Source organism: Adiantum capillus-veneris, chromosome 30 (assembly GCF_014529385.1).
Source record: "Adiantum capillus-veneris isolate H3 chromosome 30, ASM1452938v2, whole genome shotgun sequence".
NCBI lineage: Eukaryota > Viridiplantae > Streptophyta > Polypodiopsida > Polypodiales > Pteridaceae > Adiantum > Adiantum capillus-veneris.
Window position 1 is genome coordinate 40,773,802 of NC_140960.1, and position 18,944 is coordinate 40,792,745.

Below are 18,944 nucleotides of genomic sequence, written 5' to 3' on the forward strand. Positions count from 1 at the left end.
TCTCTCTCTCTCTCTCTCTTTCCATACACACACACACTCACAAACACGTACATATCCACACACCTACAAACACTACACGCATAAGCACACGAACATAATCACATACGCACACACACGGCACACACAAGAAGGAAGGAGGCAAAGAAGATTGACATCGACACATCGACAAATGAAGAAGGACGATGTAAAAAACATGCAATGGCAACAGCAAATCAAAGAATGATGCCGAACAAAGAATGATGCCAAAGGGATGCCCCGGTCGGCATCGAAATTGACGAGCGTGCTACACCAACACACCAATGAAGCCTGCAATTTGCCAGCATCTCATCCACGACGCACTTCCTCAATAACGGCTGTAGCATAATTCATTTTTCATTTTCCGAGCTAAACTTTGTAAAAAAGAAAAAAACATTTGTATATTCCACCTCTCTCTAAGTGATGGTCACAAAGGCCCACCTAAGAGAATATCATTTTCTGATTTCCCCAAAACAAAGCACCACTCACCGCCCGGAACCCGGCTGCTTGCTTTGTCTCTCTAGCTTAGGACCCTAAACCTAATTATTTTATACTAAACTAAGTAGCCTGCACCTATACAAGAGCAATGAGAGGTCATTATCAAGACAGCCGGCACTAAAGAGAATTCATACACACACACTGACTCCAAGGGTCCTCTGCGCACAGGAGTAGGATCTCCGCTACGATTTCCCTAGAGAATGCACTATAGGCTCTCTCTCTCTCTCTCTCTCTCTCTCTCTCTCTCACACACACACACACACACACACACACACACACACACACACCGATGTTTCCATCTCGCCAAAACGAAGGGTTTTGTAAATACCATCTTGAATCAAGTTTGCCCTCACATTTCAGAGGGTTTTCATCTCGTCCATCTACGTCTCCATCTCTCTCTCTCTCTCTCTCTCTCTCTCTCTCTCTCTCTCTCTCTCTCTCTCTCTCTCTCTCTCTCTCTCTCTCTCTGTGTGTGTGTGTGTGTGTGTGTGTGTGTGTGTGTGTGTGTGTGTGTGTGTGTGCAGTGCATTGTGTTAGTGTTATTTGAATCGATGTTGTCCACGTCCTAGCCACTCAAAGCTAGGTGGTGCCCCTTTCCACTCCCTGTGATGAGTTTTGCATGCACGGGCCTGGCGTAGAGGCCGCTGGAGTTTGTTTTGCACTTGCGCTTTTCACTACCTTCTTACAGGCTAATGATGAAGATATAGTTGAAGCTGTGTATGAGAAGCTAGGTTTAGTAGATGCCTTACATGAAGTAGAAGTCTTTGAGGGTGAGGCTCTACAGCCTCAAGATACACAGGTTGAATTTTGTAAAGAACCTATACATGTAGTACAAGAGGAAAAGAAATCAGAGGATCAAAACACTGAAGTGGCTAAAGCTCAAGAAGAATTTGTGCAGGTGAATCAGTGCAACCATATTCAAGTATACATGAATGAAGATTCGGTTATAACTGATACTTTTGCTACTGACTCAGAATTAGAGCAAATGTTTTTTGGTACAGATTCTACCATAGAGTTGATTGATGATACATATGCTATTGATCAAAGCAAGGCAACAATTGAGAGCAGCAGAACCATGGATTTTGTTCTACTAGATTCACCAAATTTGGTTATACCAGATTTCAAGGACTTGGTTAAGCACGAGTATGTGTTTAAAGATTTGCAAAACGTTGATTCAGAGGGGGTGCAGACTCCTTCTTTGACAAGTTTCTATGACCTTGAGCTACCGATGTGGCAAACTGATCCTAAATTTGGTGATAAATTAGAGGGGTGGCAACTTTCTTCTTTATCAAGATTTTGTGACACATGGCTCACACTATGGCAGAACGATCATGAACTTGATGTTGCTGATTCAGAGGGGGTGCATAACAAAGTGCAATCTCTTGGTCTTGAATATGATTTGTTTCATTGTGCTGATGATACACATAGTGCAGTAGATGAAATTTTCAATGTGCATGATGAACTTTGTGCTACAAAAGTGCAAAGATATTTGGATGAGGGTGAAAGACTTGAAGAGCAGTTTATAGTAGGTGTGTTTAGTATGCATGTCATATGTGGAAATCTTAGTTTAGAACAGCCTGAGATGTGTAGGATGGAGAAACCTTCTGAAGCGGTGTACCTAGACCTTATGTGATTATTGGACAAAGCTTTGGAAGGATTCTCAAATATAGATGCTAAGAATACCAATCAATCTAGATTCATGCATGAGCAAGTTTGTTTAGATGCAGCTGTTGATGATCTTATGCAGTTGTTGGATGATGCTCTACTTGATTTTGAACATGTACAAGATAGAGAATTGTTTTCTGATGCATCTTGCGAGCCTAATGAAGAGAGTTTTGCCACAGACTTGATGTATTCATATATGCATGATTGGAATTCTAATACTAGTGAGAGTGAGGGTGGTGCACTACCAATGGTTTTACCTGTGATTGATGACCAACAGGTAAATGAGCCAGTTGCACAGGGGATATGGTAGTATCTAGTGATACCTGATGCTATATGGGATCTGATGTTACCCTATGATGTAGGAGATTTTGAGCTAGATTTTGTCCTAGGAGGTGATGGATACATGCATTGGCTGGGGCAATTGACCTATGTGCCATATGGTTCGAGCATTTTTCATGAAGATTTGTGGGTTAATTTATGTTTATGCTCTATTGATTGGAAATTCTTGTATTTTCCCTATATGATCCTGGAGGATGCTACAAATATTTTAAAGGAATGCTCATAGTGGAGCAAATGATTGGTTTCCCATTTGATCTTGGGGCTAGTAAAGTGCAAGTTGCAGATTTGAAGAGTACTAGTAGTTATCTGTTGTATCAGGTTGCATAGTACAAGGTTTTGGTTTCTAGATTATGCTTCAGAAGATTTTTTGGTTATTCGTTCAATAAGATTACATGGTTGGCTTCTAGTTGACTTCTTTCGACAATTGCTGAAGTATCTTAACATCTTTTGAGTTGGTTCTATTAGGTGAACCTGAAGTAAATGACTTGACGGCCAGTCCGTGTGCAAACAAAGTAAGGCATACTTGAGCTTGACGGGGTTCCCTAAAGCCAGTTTGATGGTCAAGTCGTGTGCATCATTAACTGGAGCAATTGAGTCTCGCGGGGTTCACTAAATAGGTTTTCCATAATTTAATGCTTTGAAGATACGACAGATACGGTTCAAAGATTTCTGATGGGCAACTATCTAATGATTAAGCTAGAACATTGTTGATAGGGTATAAGCCTTGTTACCATATACATGTGGTAGTGATGTGTGTGAACACACTAGGACCGCTGAAGCATTTTTTCCCTCTTTAGGAGGTTTCTTCCCCCGTGCATTGTATATACGCCCATCACTCTAGGGCTATCTATCTTTCCATTGCACACTAAGTAACACACTCTCTATTGTGTGCGTTGAGCTTCCTTCGTCTTCTCCAAGCTGTGTGTGTTTCTCTACAACCCTAATTCCAACAATTGGTATCAGAGCAGGTCACGGACTCCCGGGCTTAGTCACCACAGCTGCTCCATCACTCGCCTGCTCACTTTCTCCGATTTCAGTGAGCTTTGGCGAGCGTTCGCAGGTCGACAAAAATTCTGGGAGAGCTCGAAAAGCTTGGTCTGCTCAGACTTTTGATTTGGCCTCATTTCGGCCTCCGTTTCCACTACGTGCAGTACTGCACAGGCTATTTCGTCATTTTGTGCAAAATTTCTGTCAGTGCCGTTTTCTGCATAACATGTGCCTTATAGTCTTCTACGGTTTGTGCTATATAGCACAGGTTGTTCCCGCTCCGTTTCTCCTATTTTCGGGCAGTTTTCACATTAGGTGCAGCATTTACCATGGCTGACAACAACAACACAGATGTGTTCAAGATGTTTGCTGCTGAGGACAGGTTAGATGGGGACAGCTACCCTATGTGGGCTTATATGATGCAACATGTTCTTGTGTCAAAGGGTGTCTGGAACATTGTGCAGGGCATTGATGTACGTCCTGGTTCTGAGGATGTAGGCGATGTTGAGGATGTTGCAGGTCTTGCTGCTGTTAGAGTTGTTTTGCCTACGGCAGAACAAGTTGGGATGTTAAGGATGCGCAGGCTCATGCATTGATTGCGTTTTCTGTGAAGTGCACCATTGTTCCTCACATCCGTTCAGCAAAATCTGCAAAACAGGCTTGGGATATTCTAGCAGGTCTTTATGCAAGCCGTAATGAGGCTAAAATTTCTTTGTTGCGTAAAGAGCTGGAGTCGAAGATTATGCATGAGGAAGATGATATGGACACTTTCCTTGCTAGTGTCGATATCAATGAGCAACTTATTTCTGCAGGTGAAGTCATTTCAGACAGTTCCCTTGTGCAGACTGTTCTTGATGCCTTACCAGATTCCTACCAAACTTTTGCTAGTACTTGGAGACTGATGACCCAAGGAAATCCTGAAGTTGTCAAGTTTGATGCATTATGCACATTGCTGTTGCAAGAGTCACTTTCCAGAAAAAACAGGACTAGGCAGCGTGCAGTTGAACAGGCTTTTATTACTTCTCAAAGAAAGGGTGGTAACAGTAATGCAGCCACTTCTTATGGTTCTGCTACGAGTGGCAAAAATTATGTTCCTAATGCTTCTGTTGGCAGCACTTCATCTGGCAATTCTGGTGATAATGGCAAAAAGAACATGCGTTGCCATTATTATAAAGCTAATGATCACTTGATCAAGTCGTGTCCTAAGTTGAAGGCCAAAGAGGCTAAGAAGAAAGAGGGTGGTTTCACTGTAAATGCTGGTTCCACTACAAATGCAGCCATTGTTGAGTCTTCTGTGAAAGGAGACTGTGTTGCTGATGTTGATGCAGAATGGGCTTTTAGCGCAGACTGCACTTACAATCCTGCTGTCCATGATGCATGCTTGTCAGTTGCTGCAGATTCACATGTATGGTATTTCGACAGTGGTGCTACAAAGCACATTACCTCAAATTGTGAATTGTTTACCTCTCTCGAGTCTGTCCCTCATGGGAATTCAGTCACTTTTGCCAACAACACCTCTTATCCAATTCAAGGAGTTGGAAAGATTGTGCTCACTGCTGCTAATGGCAGTTCCTTCACACTTGTTGATGCACTTATCAAGAAGAATCTCTTGTCTGTATCCGCACTTGCTAGACTTGGACTTGTAGTCAAATTTGTGGATGACAGATGTACAGTTCATGATCTCAGTTTTGGTGATGAAATTGTTGCATCTATCCTTTTGTGCCGTGGGCTATATTAGCTCACTTTGTATGACAAGTGTGGACAAAATTTTGCAAATGACGTTGCAGATTCAAGGGCTATTTCAGATGCAAAACTTTGGCATGCACGTTTTGGTCATCTGAATTTTGCCAGTTTGATGTGTTTGCAGAATCTGATATGGTTGCTTCTTTGCCGCCTCTTGAAGCACCTGTCAAACATGTTTGTGAAGGCTGTATTTTGGGTAAGATGCAGCGTTCTAAATTTCCAAAAGATGGTGGGCCCATGCAAACTCCGTCCTTGGGCAATTACCTGTACTTCATGACTTTCATTGATGATTACTCCAGGCATGCATGGGTATTTTCGCTTAAAGCGAAGTCCGAAGTTTTTATGTGCTTCAAACAATTTCTGGCTATGGCTGAAAATGTCTCGAAATGTACTGTGGGCACCCTCCGTTCCGATCGAGGAGGGGATTATATGTCTCATGAATTTAATGCATTTCTGGCTAGTCGTGGGATAAAACACCAATGTACAGTGCCTTATACACCTCAGCAAAATGGTGTTGCTGAGAGGAAAAATAGGTCACTGACGGAAATGGCACAATGTATGGTAAAAAGTCAAGCTTTGCCGCATTCTTTTTGGCTTGAGGCCATTATGTGTTCCACTTATGTACTTAACAAGTGTCCTACGAAAGCTTTGCAGTCTATTACTCCATATGAAGCATGGCATGATAGAAAACCTTCTATTGAGCACATGCGTGTTTTTGGCTATTTGGCATATGCTTTGGTGCCACAAGTGCAGCGCAGAAAATTGGATGATAAGGCTGTCAAATGTATTTTTGTTGGTTATAGTGCTGAAAGCAAAGGTTACAGGTTGTATCATCCGCAAACAAAACGTATTCTGGTTTCTCGGGATGTAGTGTTTGTGGAAGATTCTGTTCAGCCCTTGCTGTCATGTACTAGAGACAGTAATGTAAGCTCACAGGACATTTATGACACTTTGTTGCCTCTTTTCAGTGGTGGAAATACGAATGTAAGTTCCAATGAGGCAAATGTACAGCCTATGGGGGTTTCTGAAAATGTTTCAGATCAGCCTATTACTGATGCAAATGTACATGATGTACTTGATGAGGAAAGGGCTGAAAATGAGCAGGCTAGAGGTATGCCAAAATGGCTGGTGCACACTTTGTGTGACAGTAAATTGGATGCACCTTTGTCTAGTCGTACTCGTTCAGGCTCTCTCCATGCATCTTATGCATCAGATTGTTATGCTTTGGCTATGTCTAGTTTACATGATGTTGAGGAGCCTCTGTCTTTTGATGAAGCACAGAATTCAGAAAATTGGATGGCTGCCATGCAATCAAAATATGATGCACTTATAGAAAATGACACATGGACTTTATGTGATTTGCCTCCTGGCAAAAAGGCTATTGGTACGAAGTGGGTTTACAAGTTGAAACGCAAGCCGGATGGTAAGATCGATCGCCATAAGGCTCGACTTGTTGCAAAGGGTTATGCACAGCAAAAAGGCATTGATTATGAAGAGACTTTTGCTCCCACTTGTCGTATGACTACTGTGCGTTTTCTATGTGCATTGGCAACTCATTTTGGTTGGGATGTACATCAATCAGACATTGTTACTGCTTTCTTGAATGGTGACATATTTGAGGAAGTTTATGTAACACAGCCTCGCGGTTTTGTCATAAAAGGACAAGAGGACAAAGTGTGCAAATGTAACAAGGCTTTGTATGGGTTGAAGCAATCTCCTCGTGCTTGGTATGAGAAAGCTGACACTCATTTGGTCAAATAAGGCTTTCGTAACAGTCCAACAGAAAGCACATTGTATGTAAAGCGTGAGGGTGATGTACTTCTCATTGTGGTTCTTTATGTTGATGATTTGTTGATCACTGGACCAAACGAGAGACATATTGCTGAATTTAAGGCTGATTTGAATGCTACTTTCAAGATGAAAGATTTGGGGCTGTTGCATCATTATTTGGGTATACAGTTTAAGCAGTGTGATGGTGGTATTGCCTTGTGTCAGAAAAGTTACATAGAGACATTGCTATGTAAGTTTGGACTTGAGGATTGCAAACCTATTGCCACTCCCATGGAAACAGGTTTGAAGTTGAGTCTACATGATGCTGGTGATCTTGTTGATGTCACTCTTTACCAAACTGCTGTTGGCTGCCTCATTTATGTATGCAACACGAGGCCGGATATTCAGTTTGCAGTCTCACAGGTCAGCAGATTTATGCACAGCCCAGGGTCTAAGCATTGGTAGGCTGTCAAGAGGATTTTCCACTACCTTAGTGGCACTTTACATCTTGGCTTGTTTTATCCCAAGGGGGGATCATTGCCGCCAGACTTGCATGCTTTTTTGAACTCAGATTGGGCTGGTTGTTTTGACACGCGAGTGTCCACAAGTGGTTTTTGTTTCATGCTTGGCAGTTCATGTATATCGTGGTTGAGCAAGAAGCAACCTACTGTGGCCACTTCGAGTTGTGAGGCTGAGTACAGGGTAGTCTTCATAGCTACGGTTGAGTGTGTATGGCTCAAACGCCTTATGGCTGATTTGGGTGTTGGACAGGACACTGCCAACACTATCTACACTGACAGTCAGAGCGCATTGGCAGTTGCGAGGAACCCAGTCTTGTGAGAAGCTTGAAGCTTTCCGCAAAGCTTTGGGCTTACTCCCCTTTGTGGACTGATCCTGTCCTCAGGGCATGGCACTTCCCTTTACTCATGTGCCAGCTCTTGTTCACCGCATCACTCCAGGGGGGATTTGTTACCATATACATGTGGTAGTGATGTGTGTGAACACATTAGGACCGTCGGGGAATTCTTTCCCTCATTAGGAGGTTTTTTCCCCCGTGCATTGTATATACGCCCATCACTCTAGGGCTATCTATCTTTCCATTGCACACTAAGTAACACACTCTCTATTGTGTGCCTTGAGCTTCCTTCGTCTTCTCCAAGCTGTGTGTGTTTCTCTGCAACCCTAATTCCAACAAGCCTTATATTAATTTCCATATGATTACTAGTTACGTGAGTCTCATGATGGCAAAGAGCTTAAGGCACCTATAGCAGATGCACATTGAAGTGCAGTTGGCACAGATCGGAGGCTGTGCAGGTTCAAAGGGGGTGGATGTCGTGCAGCTCCACTCCCATGCTAAGAAAGATACCAGGAAGATGCACATTGAGCTTAATTGCACCTTACCTGATGAATGATCAGTGTCCAGGGCTTGCTAACAAGCTAATTTTACGATTAATGTATGCTAGATGCGTCTGTAAGGGCCAGCAGATGCCTTAATGATGCTAAAAAGGAGAATTCTTGAAGTGATTATAGATGGGAGATTATGATCTAGAACTATAGTGCTTAAAGCGCTCTACCGGCTTGTCTTTAGGCTCGTTGATTTGAGCTACGGTGAAAAAGTTATGGCAGTCTGAAGTTTCAATCAATTGCAGATCTGTACCAAATTTGGCAGCTGCAGCTCAAGGGGAAAAAATTAAATGAATGCATGGGCCTGAAGTTCTCACTTTGTGGAGCACTATGGTCTTTTATGATCAGCGATTCGAGTTCTCGTTGCCAAGATATTGGTCGTTAAAGATTTAATGGGGGCCGGTTCGATACCAGTCTGGTCAGCTCGGTCCCCGAGGGATTCACTCTATATACAACACAGGACGCCACCTGAGCAGAAAACTTTGATAAAACCCCTATATATGACATATAAAATTTAGGTCTCACATGATCTAACTGACTAAAGCTAGTCAAAGAGTGTGTAGCATAGTGACTTGCAATGTCCTAAGGAACCACTTATGTTGATAACTAGATGTATTCTCAATGTGTCTTAGTTTGAATTTCAAATTATGTGTCTGATCAACCTGCACTCTGCCTACTTGTCCAATTCTGACCCATCCAAAGTTGGTATAAATCAACCCTTGACGTGCTCCAAATCAGCCCTTATCTACTATGACCGGCTTGATGCAAAATTTAATGTGTGACTTGGTGAAAAAATTCCCCAAAACTCATCCAAGTTCTAGTGCACACCAGCGACCAATCGTTACAAGTAATCAACCTGGGTCAGCCCCCCCCCCCCCCCCCCCCCACCCCCCCCATAAATATGATACCCCCCTCCCTTATTTTTTAAGCTTGGGAGATAAATTATTGGGGGCCTTCCCCTAGCTTACACACTTATGTAACTTGTAGAAAAACACCCCTCCCTTGCACTTACGTGGTGCAGTAAGTTTTCCATGGTGAATCCCCCAGGGCTCGGTCGGACTGCCATCTGGGAATTTTTTACTTCAACCAAGTTTTGGAACGTTATCTTTTGTGGTGCACTAATAATTATATATGCAAGACGATTTGAACTCGGCCCTACTTTGGTCAATATCTATGTCATCACTGTGCTTGGCAATGCTTTGATCTCAACTTATAATGTTGATTGATACGCAATCCAATGGTTTGCAAGGAAATGCCTTGGGTGAATTACATGCCAAATGTGGTGCCATACAGAAGCACATAAGATTTTTGAAGAGTTTTATGTCTGGAATGTCATCTCTTGGAATGCAATAATTGCGGGGAATGCCCAACACGGGTGCGGCAAGGAGCTCTAGAATTATGTGCTTATCAATGCTTTGGTGGAAATGCACACCAAATGTGATGCCTTCATTTTTGATGCCATGTCTTGCTTAAAGTGCATGCCAAATGTGGTGCCCTTTGAGGGTCACCCGCCCAATAAGGGAAATAGAGTGTGAAGGGGAGAGAAAATAAGAAGATGGCATCAACCAATACAGACAGTAAGAAACACAGGGGAGAGAGAGAAAATTGTTCACCCTAGACAGAAAAGGTGTCAGATGACGCCAAGCAAGAAGGAGAAAATATCTAGCTCGCCTGCGTGCATGATTTTGGCACCGCTCCTGTTGAATTTTGTGTTGGTCATCCTACCCACTGCCACATCATCAAGGGATAGTTTTCATGCTCCCTAGCAACGCCGGCACCGTCGTTCCTAAGGGGGGGGGGGGGGGGAGCTAATATTAGAAGGGAGGTTATTTATAGAAAAATGGGGGGGAGAAGAAAAAACAAGCAGTTGCATGGTCTCTCTCATGATTGAAGAGAAGGGAAGCGTATTGTGAGGTAGTATTGAGGGAGAAAAAAGGGAACTAGGCCGTGGCATGAGCAAGACGAGGGAACTCTCTCTCTCTCATGTTGCTTAAGCAAGGGGCATCATGGAGGAGGAAGGAGTCGAGCTTGGGGGAGATCAAAAGCATAGAAAAGCTATCTCTCTCTCTCTCTCTCTCTCTCTCTCTCTCTCTCTCTCTCTCTCTCTCTCTCTCTCTCTCTCTCCCCTTAAAGATAGGAGGGACAAGCAAACAAGAGAGGGGCATGAGGAAGGGCAAGAAGAGAAAGATAATTATGGGGTGAAGCACGGAAAGTGAGTACGAGCATGAAGAAGGATTAAGTCGGAGGAACCGGGGCATGAAGGGAGCGAGATCTCTCTCTCCCTATCTTGGGGTGCTTGAAGCCTATATCTCTCCACTAAATCCTCTCTCACGGCTTGAAGAAAAGAAGCTTTTCTATCTCTCTTGTGACCTTGAAGAAGTGGAAGATTTTCTTTCTCTCTCTCGAGCTCGGGAAGGGTGATTACAAGGGCATGCTGACCATGCTCCCTCTTCTCTCGACTAAGGAGGGACTTTAAGGAAAATCATTCTTTCAGTTAGGAGAATCATGGAGAGCAAACAAAGGGGAAATTTTTCAGAGGTCTTGAGGGTAATCAAAGCACGGCAATTGGAGCAAAAGTCTAAAACTTATTGTTGGTAATCAAGGCAGTAGGAAAAAGAAAGCTCTTGAGTGCTACTGAAGCAGGGAAAGATCGACAAAAAGAGAAGATTTGCAGAATCCAAGGGGTAGTTGAAGCACATAAAGTGACGAAAGAGAATTTCCATTACTGTCATCAGCTAGGGATTGATTAATCATCATGTTAAGCTCGATGTTGTTAATGACAAGGTTGATCCTGCAAAAGCAAAGCTTAAACTCCTAGTTATCAGATGATCTAAGTGATGATGTTGTTAACAGTCCGCCTTGGCTAAGGATTAAGTTTACTCAAAGCATTTTTCAATTAATTGATGATTACAGTGATTTCCATAGCCTTTTTCACCTACTGTTCTTATTCTCTCTCACTCCTCTCACAACCCAAGGCCTAGTGCCTTCCCGACTCACGTTTCAAACACATATCCCTCGACATACTTGGTGAACCCGACGTGAAACGAGCCGGGGTGGGGTGCAGATGGAGAATTAAGAGCAATGATGAAGTTGATCAAAGAGTTAAGTGCAAATGGTTTTGATGATAAGTAAACAATTCCAGATTTTTCAAAGATGCTTCAATTGGTTCAAGGATCTCTTCTGGAAATGGAGATCATGAAGAAGAAGAATTCAATGAATGAACCTTTGGATGCAGCCTTTGATGCGGTATATGATGAGAGACGAGTGTTTGATGGATATGATCCAAAAGGCTACCTAGAGTATTATGACTTGGAAACCAAGTTAAGAGGGATACCAGAAGAGTTAATAATCAGATCCTTTGAGCACTTAGCGAGTTCAAATTTGAAGGAGAAAATTCAAGAGGTTACCAAATCTTGCAATGACAATTGGGAATACTTTAAAGAAGCTATTGTACAAGTAAGTTATGAGAATTATGGAAGCTATCAAGAACAAAGTCCAAGTCTACCAAACTACGCAGATATTTGAGGACAAGTACGATCAAAATTACAAGTTGTGATTGATGAGTGTATTTTACAAGATGAAACCTTCTTATAGGCTAATGATAAGCTAGGTTTAGTAGATGCCTTACATGAAGTAGAAGTCTTTGAGGGTAAGGCTCTACAGCCTCAAGATACATAGGTTGAATTTTGTAAAGAACCTATATATGCAGTACACTAGGAAAATAAATCAAGGGATCAAAACAATGAAGTGGCTAAAGCTCAAGAAGAAATTGTGCAGGTGAATGAGTGCAGACATATTCAAGTATACATGCATGAAGATTTGGTTACAACTGATACTTTTGCTACTGACTTAGAATTAGAGAAAATGTTTTTTGGTACAGATTCTTCTATAGAGTTGATTGATGATGCTAATACAGATTCTACCATAGAGTTGATTGATGATACAGATGTTAATTCTCAAAGAAATGTTGCAAGTGAGAGCGTCAGAACCATGGATTTGGTTCTACCAGATTTACCAAATTTGGATATACCAGATTTTGAGGACTTGGTTAAGCAAGAGTATGTGTTTAAAGATTTGCAAAACGTTGATTTAGAGGGGGTGTAGACTCCTTCTTTGACAAGTTTCTGTGACCCAGAGGTATCGATGTGGCAAACTAATCCTGAATTTGGTGATGATTTAGAGGGGGTGCAGCCTTCTTCTTTATCAAGATTTTGTGACACGAGGCTCACAATATGGCAGAATAATCATGAACTTGATGTCGTTGATTCAAAGGGGGTACAGACTCCTTCATTGACAAGTTTTTGTGGCCCAAAGCTACTGATGTGGCAAATTAATCCTGAATTTGGTGATGATTTAGAGGGGGTGCAGACTTCTTCTTTATCAAGATTTTGTGACACGAGGCTCACACTATGGCAGAATGATCATGAACTTCATGTTGCTGATTCAAAGGAGGTGCAGACTCCTTCATTGACAAGTTTCTGTGACCTTGAGCTACCAATGTGGCAAACTGATCCTGAATTTGCTGATGATTTAGAGGGGAGCAAACTTCTTCTTTATCAAGCTTTTGTGACACAGGGCTCACTATGGCAAAATGATCATAAACTTGATGTTGTTCATTCAGAGGGGGTGCATAGTGAAATGCAATCTCTTGGTGTTGAATATGATTTGTTTCATTATGCCAATGGTACAGACAGGGAAGTATTTCAATCTGCATGTTGAACTTTGTGCTACATAAGTGCAAAGACATTTGGATAAGGGTGAAAGACTTGAAGAGCAGTTTACAGCAGGTGTGTTTAGTATGCATGTCATATGTGGAAATCTTAGTTTAGAACAGAGCCTGAGATGTGCAAGATGGAGGAACCTTCTGAAGCGGTGGGCCTAGACCTTATGTGCTTATTGGACAAAGCTTAGGAAGGATTCTCAAATATAGATGCTAAGCATACCAATCTATCTAGATTCATGCATGAGCAAGTTTGTTCAGATGCAGCTGATGGTGACCTTATGCAGTTGTTGGATGATGCTCTACTTGATTTTGAACCTCTACAAGATAGAGAATTGTTTTTTGATGCATCTTGCGAGCCTAATGAAGAGATTTTTACTAGAGACTTGATGTATTCATATATGCATGATTGGGATTCTAATACTAGTGAGAGTGAGGGTGCACTACCAATGATTTTACTTGTGATTGATGATCAAGAGCTAGATGAGCCAGTTGCACACGGGATATGGCAGTACTAGTGATACCTGATGCTATATGGGATCTGATGTTACCCTATGATGTAGGAGATTTTGAGCTAGCTTTTGACCCAGGAGGTGACAGATACATGCATTGGTTGGGGAAATTGACCTATGTGCCATATGATTCAAGCAGTTTTCATGAAGATTTGTGGGTTAATTTATGTTTATGCTCTATTGATTGGCAATTCTTGTATTTTCCCTATATGATCCTGGAGGATGCTGCAAATATTTTAAAGGAATGCTCATAGTGGAGCAAATGATTGGTTTCCCATTTGATCTTGGGGGCTACTAAAGTGCAAGTTGCAAATTTGAAGAGTACAAGTAGTTATCTGTTGTAGCAGGTTGCATAGTACAAGGTTTTGGTTTCTAGATTATGCTAAGTTAGAAGAGTTTTTGGTTATGCGTCAATAAGATTACATGGTTGGCTTCTAGTTGACTTCTTTGGACAATTGCTAAAGTATCTTCACATCTTTTGAGTTGGTTTTGCTACCAAAACTTGAAGTAAATGACTTGATGGCCATTCCGTGTGCAAACAAAGTAAGGCATACTTGAGCTTGACAGGGTTCCCTAAAGCAAGTTTGATGGTCAAGCCGTGTGCATCATTAACTAGAGCAATTGAGTCTGGCGGGGTTCACTAAATAGGTTTTTTATAATTGAATTCTTTGAAGATAGGGCAAATACGATTCGAAGATTTTTGCTGGGTAGTTACCTCATGATTAAGCTAGAACATTGATGATAGGGTATAAGCCTGATATTAATTTCCATATGATTACCAGTTACGCAAGTCTGACGATGGCAAAGAGCTTAAGGTACCTATAGCAGATGCACATTGAAGTGCAGTTGGCATAGACCGGGGGCTATGCACATTCAGAGGGGGTGGATGTCATGCAGCTTCGCTCCCATGCTAAGAAAGATACTAGGAATATGCACATCAAGCTTACTTGAAACTTACCTGATGAATGATCAGTGTTCAGGGCTCGCTAACAAGCTAGTTTTACGATTAATATATGCTAGATGCGGCTTTAAAGGACCAATAGATGCCTTAATGATGATAAAAAGGAGAATTCTCGAAATGATTATGATCTAGAATTGTAGTCTTGAAGTGCTCTACCAGCGTGTCTTTACGGCTCGTCGATTGGAGCTATGTTGAAAAAGTTATGGCAGTTTGAAGTTTGAAGTTTGAAGTTTGAAGTTTGAGTCAACTACAGATCCGTACCAGATTGGGCAACTACAGCTGAGGGGAAAGAATTGAAATGAATGCATAGGCCTAAAGTGCTCACTTTGTGGAGGTCCTTTCAGATCAACAATCGTGGTTTCTGCTCTGCCAAGATATTGGCCATTTAAGATTCATCGATGGCCGATTCCGTACCAGTCTGGTCGGCTCGGTCGTAGTGCCATCTTTGAATTTTTGACTTTGGAAGTTTCGGAACATTATCTTTTGCGGTGCACTAATAATTATATATGCGAGAGGATTTGAACTCAGCACTACTTTAGTCAATATCTGTGTCATCACTATGCTTCGCAATGCTTTGATCTGAACTTATAATGTTAATTGATACCCAGTCCAATGGTTTGCAAGGAAATGGCTTGGGTGAATTATATTCCAAATGTGGTGTCGTATGGAAGCACATAAGGTTTTTGAAGAGCTTCCTGTCCGAAATGTTGCCTCTTGGAATGCAATGATTGCAGGGAATGCCCAACACGGCTGTGGCAAGGAGCTGTGGGCTATTTTCACCGAGTGCGAAGGGAATGCCTATTGAATGATGTGCTTATCAATGCTTTGGTCAAAATGCACGCCAAATGTGATGCCTTCATTTGCAATGCCATGTATTAGTTGAAGTGCATGCCAAATGTAATGCCATTTGAGGGCCACCCACCCAAGAGGCAATGGCCACCCAACCAATAAGGGAAATAGAGTGTGAAGGGGAGAGAAAATAAGAAGATGGCGTCGACCAGTGCAGGCAATGAGGAACGCATGCGATAGAGAGAAAATCATTCTTGCTGGCCAAAGAAGGTGTTGGATGATGGCAAGCAAGAAGGAGAAAACATCCAGTTCGCCAACGTGCACAGTTTTGGTCCGCTCCTTTTGAATTTTGTGTTGGTCATCCTACCCGTTGCCACATCATTAGGGGATAGTTTTTATGCTCCCTAGCAACGACGTCACTATCGTTGCTAAGGGAGGGAGGAAGCTAATTATAAGGGAGGTTATTTATTGAAAAATGGGGGGGAGAAGAAAAAATGAGTTGTTGCATGGTCTCTCTCGTGCTTGAAGAGAAGGGAATAGTATTGTGAGGTAGTATTGAGGGAGAAAAAAGGGAACTAGGTTGTGGCATGAGCAAGACGGGGGAACTCTCTCTCTCACGTTGCTTAAGCAAGGGGCATCACGGAGGAGGAAGGAGTCAAGCTTGGGGGAGATCAAAAGCATAGAAGAGCTCTCTCTCTCGCTCTCGCTCCCTCTCAGCCATAAGCAGGAAGGAGGCCGGAGAAATAAGCGAGCTCACTCGAGAGCAGTCTTGGACGAGCAAGGAGAAGAGAAAGCAAGGCTCTTGGCAAGAAGCTTGAAGGAGGGATACGCTTGGTGGTGTCAACTAGGGTGGATGGTGGCGTGCATCCATGGTGAGAAGGCTGCAGGTGCAGAAACGCGCGCGAGAGAGAGAGAGAGAGAGAGAGAGAGAGAGAGAGAGAGAGAGAGAGAGAGAGAGAGAGAGAGAGAGAGAGAGAGAGAGAGTCTCAACAAAAGTCACGTTGTATATATTTAAATAACAACCCTTTACAATATATAGAGTGAAAAGATGCGCCATGCACACTGAGGTTCTACTGCATGCCCTAAGAGGTCATTCCCACAAGGTTGACACTTGACACACTAGACCACAATTGGGTTTGCATACCCAACAACCCCCCCAAGCCCAAACCACTGACAATGGACTCGAGACAGACCAAGGTAGAGTTCAATCACCTGAAATTATGAGTAGAAGTTCCCCCCTTGACAATAACATAGGTGTGTGTGTGCACTTCTCTCAAACAACTATCAGTGTGAGACAAACCAGAACGCAGAACCAAACATAAAAGGGAGATCTTACCACTGATGTGTGGCAGTGTCTATAACCCGTACATTTTATTGACAAATGATTGACATAAAAGGAAACATAAAATAGAAGAAAAACTACATTACATCACTATCTATGAAAAGTGTTGGTGCTTCACCATCTTCATCACTTTCAACCATGTTGATTTGTCACTTATTCTTCTTAAAACATTTATCCAAAGGATGATTGGTCTTTCCATAGTAGATGCAAGGATTTTTGTTGAAACAATCCTTGTTTTGATGATTGTTGCATCCATATATTGCACAAGGTCTAGTGCCGGTAGTAGGCCTGGTTGAAGTTGCAATCATGGTTGAATTTGCAATCGAAGTGCAACCACGAGCTACATATGTAGTCGGTACCAAAGAACTAATACGTGGTACTCGTTTCTCTTCTTCCTGCAATGAATTAACAATACCATCCAAAGAAGGCAGCAGATCCTTCTCCTTTAAAATAGTTACAATATGACAAAATTCTGCATGTAGGCTATTCAAAAAAACGGCTATAAGATCTTCATCTGAGATAGGAGCTTCAACATAAATTACTTGAGTGCGGATGCTTTTTAGTCTGTTAGCTAAAGCTGCAATATTTTCATCCTCACGCATTGAAAGAGAATACAGGTCCATTTTAAGGCTCATTTTGGAGTATTTGGCTTTAGGACCAAACACTTTCTCTAGTTCCATCCAAGCAGTGTTTGATAATTGCATGTCATCCAGATAATGAATAAAATCATCTTCGAGAGATGTCATAATAATACCTAATCTGTGTTCATCCTTGCAATGTTGCTCGACAAATAACGCTCTGGTAGCTACAGCGGATGTGCCTGCTTTGTTAGTTGATAGTGGCTTGAGACGCTCCATAGATTCTTGCACATCAGATATCCCTTCACTTTGATTTGCCAGGTGTGGAAGCCAGATCCGTTAAATTTGTTTATTTTTGATGCCATGTTGAAGTCTTTAAGAAGCCTGATAAAAAGAGTGTGTTATTGGTTATTGCACCGGCTTAACTTTCAGAGAGGTTGTCTTCGTCTTCAACTATCTTTGCATGGACGTATTAAGATACTGCACAAAAATTCTTTAGAAGCTGAAGGGTTTGGCAAGATTCAGCCATATCACTGCAATTTACTATTCCTGAGCTTGAAAAGACGCCTTCAAATTTTACTAGCCAATATACTACGGAGCCGAGCACGGAAGGTTTCTTACACCTTGTCGAGGGTGTGAATACCCACTTACTTAGAGGCCTAAGACCAAATGGGGTGACCCTTTTAAATATAGCATGAACACAAGCTTTAACAATTTCTATTGCAGACAGTTGACGCGGACGGCATGGATGATGACTTGCACTTGCAATAAGCTAAGGAGGCAACAATTGCAGGAGCTATAGTGTCCAACAATGCTTCTCAAGCTAGGTTGATCTGTTTGATGCCGGTTTTGCTCAGAGTTTCACAGGTCGACCACCTTCGTTTTCCCCTCTACAGGCAGCAGTTCTTGCAAGCTGGGTTGAGTCGAGATCGGGCAACGCTCTGATACCAATTGATGGTGTCACTAGAGTGCATGGTGGCATGCAGCCATGGCGAGAAGGGTGCAGATACAGAAACAAGAGACAGAGAGAGAGAGAGAGAGAGAGAGAGAGAGAGAGAGAGAGAGAGAGAGAGTCGACAAAAGTCACGTTGTATATATTTAGTTAACAACCCTTTACAATATATAGAGTGAAAAGATGCCCCATGCACACTGGTTCTATTGCATGCCCTAAGAGGTCATTCCCACAGGGTTCACACTTGACACACTGGACCACAATTGGGCTTGCATACCCAACAATGATCTCTCTCTCTCTCTCTCTCTCTCTCTCTCTCTCTCTCTCTCTCTCTCTCTCTCTCTCTCTCTCTCTCTCTCCCCCCCCCCCTTATAGAGAGGAGGCACAAGCAAACAAGAGAGGGGCATGAGGAAGGGCAAGAAGAGAAGGATAATTATGGGGTGAAGTAGGGAAAGCGAGTACAAGCATGAAAAAGGATTAAGCCGGAGGAACCGGGGAATGAAGGGAGCAAGATCTCTCTCTCCCTATCTTGGGTTGCTTGAAGCCTATATATCTCCACTAAATCCTCTCTCGCAGCTTGACGAAAAGAAGCTTTTCTATCTCTCTTTCAACCTTGAAGAAATGGAAGATCTCTCTCTCTCTCTCTCTCTCTCTCTCTCTCTCTCTCTC